We start from the raw sequence: 6,342 nt of genomic DNA, 5'->3' as shown, positions 1-6,342 counted from the left end.
AGGGGAGGGAGGGAGGGGAGGGGAGGGAGGGAGGGAGGGAGGAGGCGGGGCGCAACTCCTAGCGCCGCTCGGCCGGCCCCTTCCCTCCGGCCTGCGGCGCCGCGCGCTAGGCCCGGGCTCCCGCAGACGCCCCGGCCCCGGCCCCGGCCCAGGCCCGGCTAGCTCTCGGGCGGGGCCGCCGAGGGGCCCGGCCTCAGGCGCCACGGGAGCCGGCGCAGGAAACCTCCTCTCCCCGCCGCCTGCCCTCCCGGAAAGGGGGGAGCAGGGGAGGAAGCTCCGCGGCGGCTGAGCCTGTGGGAGCACCGCGCTGACCGCGTTGTCTCCTCGGAGCCTCCTCCGGCCCCGCCTGACCTCCCGCCCCTCGAAATCCTCCCCGAATCTCCCCACCCTTCCTCCGGCGATGGGTGGAGGCCTTGGCGGAGGGTCTCCGGCCTGCGCAGCCCCGTGGAAGGGGGGCCGGAAAAATAAAGCTCTCTCCCGCCCGACGGCCGGGGGCCGGGAAAAACCGCGAAGTGTGGGCCGAGGGGGCACTGGGCTGGAGGGGGAATCGCCCTCGGGCGCTGGGGTCGTGCGTTCCAGGGAGCCCCTCCCCAAGTGCACTGCACCCTGTGAAAAGTCCTTGTAGCTCCTCTGTGGGATTGACGCCCCCGCCCCTCCCCTCCCAGAGGAAGATTTCCACCGTGCGTGACCCTCGCGCTTTGGTTTGCTGGTGTGGTGTGCAGGGAGTGTTGCGGATCCCCAAAAGAGTGTCTCAGCTTCCAGGGTGATTGGGTCAGAACTGAGACTTTGACCGACCAAATGGGGGGAGGGAGGGGTGGAGGAAAGAAAGGGGCAGACCAGAGAGTTTCACTTCCACCATCCCTCTTCAGGGGCAGAGTCTACCCCTGACTTCTTGGAAGGTGAGTTCCTGCAGGGCAGAGCCCCTGGCACATAAAATGTTCTGAACTAAATTAACGTTTATTAAGGGATATGATTAAAACCAGATACAGTAGTGTCTCCGTCATTCAGTTGTCCCGGGTGGGCAGGGCATCCCAAGGAAATACACTTAAGAAAGTGTTCAGGGTCCCTTGAAACTTGGCCCCAAATCAAAGGAAGCTAATAAAATAATTAATACTCTGCATTTGTAAAGTCTTTAAGAATGCTACCTCATTCCAAACATTTTTTACTTCAAGTTGGATAAAATTCCAAAGCAGAAGAAAGGATTCATATGGGGCAAATAAGTTTCCAGCTTTCCATGGTCAGAGTGGAGGAGCATAAAGAGTTAGCTTCGCTGATTCTTAAAGCCCTGTGATTTCTTTTAAGTGGTATGGTGGGGTTACTTTGGTATGATCGAAAGAGTTAGGGGATGTACAGTCAGAGGACCTAGGCATGAGACTTGCTGGGCCATTTAGGCCTAAATTTCCTCGTCTGAGAAATGATTAGTGTGACGATGAGATAATATGAAGTATTCTTCGTAAGCCATAGGATATGCCACATAAATGCTTTAGTTACTGGGACTGGTATACAAGTCATGATTCATATACTGTAGCTGCAAAATACCTTCCCAAGACCTTACTGGTTATTTCTCCAGATATACTAGTAAGACACAGACAGCCTCTTTCCAGTCACCTCTGAATCGGGGAAGAAATTCAGTTGTTCTTCCAGGGCCACTCCTGTATCCTTGGCTCAGTTTGGCATCAAAATGCCTGATGACTTCCTTTTTACATCTTAGCCTATAAGATAGCTTCAACTACTACACACTCCAAGTGTAGGCACCAAAACCCAAGCCCGGAAGACAAGGGAGTTATGAAAGAATAAATGTTGGCCCAGGATGAGAAAGACAATCTGTTGTCCAGAGAACAAGACAAGAGGGTGCATGGACTCAGAGAGGTGCCAGATGTGCAAGCGGTTGGGGGGGGGCATGGGGGCAGGACTGAAGGGCTCTATGTGCTGTTGAATCTCCTTTAATATTACTATGGACTGAATTGTGCTCCCAGCCCCTGCATTCATATGTTGAAGCTGTAACTCCCAATGTGCATCTGGAGATAGGGTCTTTAGGGGGTAATTAAAATTGAGTTCATAAGGATTGTAGCCTTATATGAAGAAGGAAAAGAGAGCTCTCCCCATCACCATCACCAGAGTGTGTATATAATGAGAAGGCAGCCGTCTGCAAGCCAGGAAGAGAGCCCTCACTGGAACCCAACCATGCTGGCACACTAATCTCAGACTTCCATCCTCCAAAACTATGAGAAAATAAATTTCTGTTGTTTAAGCCACCCAGTCCGCAGCATTTTGTTATGGCAGCACGAGCTGACTAAGACAAATATGTCTTTGCTTGGAGCTGAACACCCTTCCTACCACCTCTGCCACCTGGCATTTTGTTCAGCACTTCCACAGTTGTCTCATTTTTAATTCCTAACTGTGTGAGTTGGAATTGGCAGGATTTATTTTTAAATGAAAGAGCTAAAACTCAGAATGATTAAGTGACTTGTTGAAAGTCACACAGATTGTGAATGGGCCAAACCAACACTTGAGTCTCCCCAGACAACATCTAGTCAACTAATGCTAAGTACTTACCATGTGCTAGGTTCTGATCTGGATTATGGGACTAGAAAGATGAATGTGATTTAGAGATGGGAAGGGCAGAGTCTGGTCAGGAAGAGGAACATTTAAACAAATCATTACAGCAAGGAAAAGCATCTACAAGGATAATTGGCCCAGCAGGTTTTTGGGGAAAGCGTTGCAGGCAGAGGAATCCTGGGAAAACATGGCTTTTCAGGGAACCACAAGTACAGCTTAGAGCAGAGTATAGTGGAGGGAAGGAAGAGGCAGAGATGCTCCACAGGCCATTGAAGATACTGTTCCTCTTCCTCCTGCCCAAGGACTCTGATTGCCTCCCCAGGGCCCTGGCCAAAAGAGAGAACAACTTGAACAGAGATCAAGGCAGTCCTTAAGGGACCTAATATCCCTAAGGAGATGCAGCAGTAAACTCTTCAATTAGGTTCGTATTGACATTCTATAGTGAATTATCTTTGTTTGATTGTTTGAGCTGGGGGGGTCTCCTAAGGATTAGTTTATTACAGCCCTAACCACTTGTAAATAAGTGATAACGTGCTTTAATTAAGAGAAGATATGAATTGCATACCTATGCCTTTTACTAGCAAGTGTCAATGTTTATATAGAATGGCTGGTTTCCAGAGGCACAGAGTCTTACTTAAACTAATACAGGATCGATCATCCCTCACAACAGAAATGCAGAAAAGGACCGTAGTTAATGAAGGGACTAACATCTGTCTGCTCTGTTTTGGGAGCATTAGTCCAAGTTCTTACCAGTTGGATACGAGGATTCACTTACCTTCTACTGTTTTCTTTACAAGTTGCATACTTGTGTTTATCACAAGTATGACTTGTGATATCTGACTTTCAGGGACTTATTAAATCGCAGCACTCAGATGCCCTCTCTGGGGGAGAGACTGTAGGTTGGGGAAGAAATGAACCCAGAAGGGCTATATGCACTCCCAGCCCCTCTCCCAGAAACTGGGTTCCGCAGGTCTGCCCGCCTCCCCAGGGTGTTCATTCCGCACACCAGGCCAACAGCCAATTTCAGGGCTGGTTCTGGGATTTCAACATCTCTCTGCCTGGGACGAAATGACAACTATCACCTCTGCCTCACTGGAGATCTCATTAGAACTTGAACTCTGGTCTTTGTTCTTTCCCAGCGGGTTCAGTACAGTGGAGAAGGTGAGGGGAGAAGGGGGCGTCGGTAAAACCACAACTCCCAGAGCATCAAGGGTACGACGGGCCTCTAAGATCTGGATGTGAGTTAGCAAGCAATTACCTTCAAGACAGCCTGGTAACCAGAGAAGCCGCCGAAAGAATTTGAATCTACTCGCTCTGTGAGAGGATGTCTGCCTTCTCTCAAGCACCCCACCCCTCCCCAGCTTCTCAAGGCTAATTTCACCACCCTCTGCCTACTTTCCAAGTGATACTCCACCCTCAGTGGAAGCAAGGTCCCAGGGCTCAGAGGCAGAGGGCTCTGTTCTGGCTACATTCTTCTTGGTCTGGCCATTGTCAACACCACTGCTCTTTGTCTATATTGGGAAAAGGGGAAAGAATCAGAGGGTGCTGCTCCTTCCCTACTCCAATACCCCTACAGCCTTCAAACCCTTTGGGGGAAGAGAATTTAGGAAGAAAGAGGTGACTCAGAATTTTCTTCTCAGAAACCAGAGTGGGAGCCCAGATGGGCTGCAGGAAGCGTGGGGCCTGAGTGAAAGAAACCTCACATTCCTTTCTCTGTTTGGCTGTGAGCTACCCCCTGCCTACTGCTGCTGGGCTAGTCCCCATTATTATTATTTTTTTTTTTCACTTTCTCTGGTTCAGCTGATATCAGTTCAGATCCTGGTACTGAAAGGCCTCTACATAGATAAGATTAAGGTCCCGCACTTATCTTCAAAGAATTTATGAGAAGGAAAGAATTTCAGGAGGTTAAAAATAACATGTACCTAAATAACAATACAAGGCAACGTATAATATGTGCCCAGGAGAAGGGCTACTGCAGCTAATAGTCCCATCATTTCTCACCTGAATTATTGAACGGCCCTGTAACTGGCCCTGCCTCACCCTGCCTCCAGGTTTTCCTCTTCTTCCACTCCCCGTCTTGTCTCCACACTATAGCCGGTGATGGATCTAAACGCAAATCCGATTGGGTCCCACCCCTACTTAAAAGCCGTCCTTGTTGGCTCCCCCACATCTTCCAAGATGAAACCAAGCTCCTAACATGGCACCCTAGCCTTTTGTAGTCTGACCTCTTCTAATCCACAAGCCATTCCCACTCCACACTCACGCTCCAACAGGAATGAAGCATTTGTGATGTCCAGATACTGCCGGCTCTCTGGCCTCAGGGCCTTTGCACAGGAAGTTCTATCTGCCTGGAATGCTCTTCCTCTTACTCACCACTTGGCTAACTCCAATTTGCCTTTGGGGACTCAGCACAGAAATAACTTCCACCTCCCAGGAACCCTTCCTTGATACTCTGAGTTAAGCACCCCTCATCAATACCCCCTTATCACCACAGTATGAAGTCTGAATTATAATGAGTTTTCCATCCCTCTCCCCTGTAAACATCAAGTTCCTTACTCATCTTTGTACCTAGAGCCCGGCACAGAGTAGACACTAAATGACAGTTGGAGGAAAGGCTGCCCAGCAGGCAGAGGAGCTCATAGAGAATATGGGAAGTCATTAGAGGCTTTTGAGTCAGAGGCTGATAATATCCGAAAACTATATTGTAAGCTGAGTAATCCATTCGTTATTCAGTAGTGCTGGGGGGGAGGGAGGTCGAGGGAAAGGGGAGAACGACTGAAGTAGTAAGGGCTGGAAGTCAAGAATGACGAAGGCTACAGTTGGGACTGGAAAGGGGATGGAAATGAGCATCATGGTGGAGGTAGGGCTAGAAGCTTGAGCAAGATGTTTGGATGTGTTTAAGGGGGAGGCAGGATGAGGTGAGGCCAAGGTCTGCAGCCCTGGTGCTGGAGAAGGAACTTGAATAGAGGAAGCAGACCAGGAAGCAGACCAAAGTCATGAGAAGGCACTGGATGCAGGTAGCAGTGGGAAGAGGGCTGTACCGGAATCTGATAGAGGAGATGACCTGTTTGTTTTTAGAAATAGCTTCCTCTAATTAGGACAGAAGGCAAACCGACAGGAGGACTTTTGAGCATGGAAAGCCTAACAAGCTAGGGCCTTATCTTGTCCTTTTTTTTTTTTGGCCATGCTGCGCGAAGCTTGTGGGATCTTAGTTCCCTAACCAGGGATTGAACCCTGGGCCCTCAGCCGCGATAGTGCAGAGTCCTAACCACTGGACCACCAGGGAATTACATTTTTTTTTTTTCTTTTTGTCCTTTCAAAAATTGTGATGAAGGCTCAGGAATGGTGTTGCTTGGTAAATCTCTCCTCCAGCTTCAGCACAAAATGATCCCACACCAAGTAGAGCTATTAATTCTTTTGCATTTCCCCCATGTTCCAGAGGACTTTGCTGGGGGATAATGCTGTTTCTCCATCTGGAGGGCACTATGTTTTATCGAATACACAGCAGTTCTCAGTTCATTACCTTTTTTCTCCTTCTCACATTCTTCCTGTTTTCTGACTCTGAGTTTATTTTAGTCTTGTGTTTCTCTTGAAATCATCACAGACATCTGTCGCTCCTGCCTTCACCATCCGTCCACCCCTCTCTCCTCTCCCACTCCTACCCTCATCTCCTTAACCTCTCATCAGTTGCTTTAAGAGACCTAAAACTGCTCAGCTTCCCTCCCTCTTCTCAGCATCCAGGGCCTCTTCGTTGGGCATGTCTCAACCTGTTCTCAGTCTCAG

At 49.2% G+C, this 6,342-nt stretch overlaps 1 non-coding gene across 1 annotated transcript; it reads right to left on the bottom strand.

Annotated features, from left to right (window-relative positions):
- Nucleotides 1-5,771: 5,771 nt before the first annotated feature.
- On the bottom strand, nucleotides 5,772-5,845 carry TRNAD-AUC (transfer RNA aspartic acid (anticodon AUC)). Its single transcript has one exon. It is a non-coding gene; the product is annotated as a tRNA-Asp (tRNA).
- Between the last annotated feature and the right edge of the window lie 497 nt (nucleotides 5,846-6,342).

This window comes from Physeter macrocephalus, unplaced genomic scaffold (genome assembly GCF_002837175.3).
Source record: "Physeter macrocephalus isolate SW-GA unplaced genomic scaffold, ASM283717v5 random_577, whole genome shotgun sequence".
Classification (NCBI taxonomy): domain Eukaryota; kingdom Metazoa; phylum Chordata; class Mammalia; order Artiodactyla; family Physeteridae; genus Physeter; species Physeter macrocephalus.
This window is presented reverse-complemented; position numbering and strand designations above follow the sequence as displayed.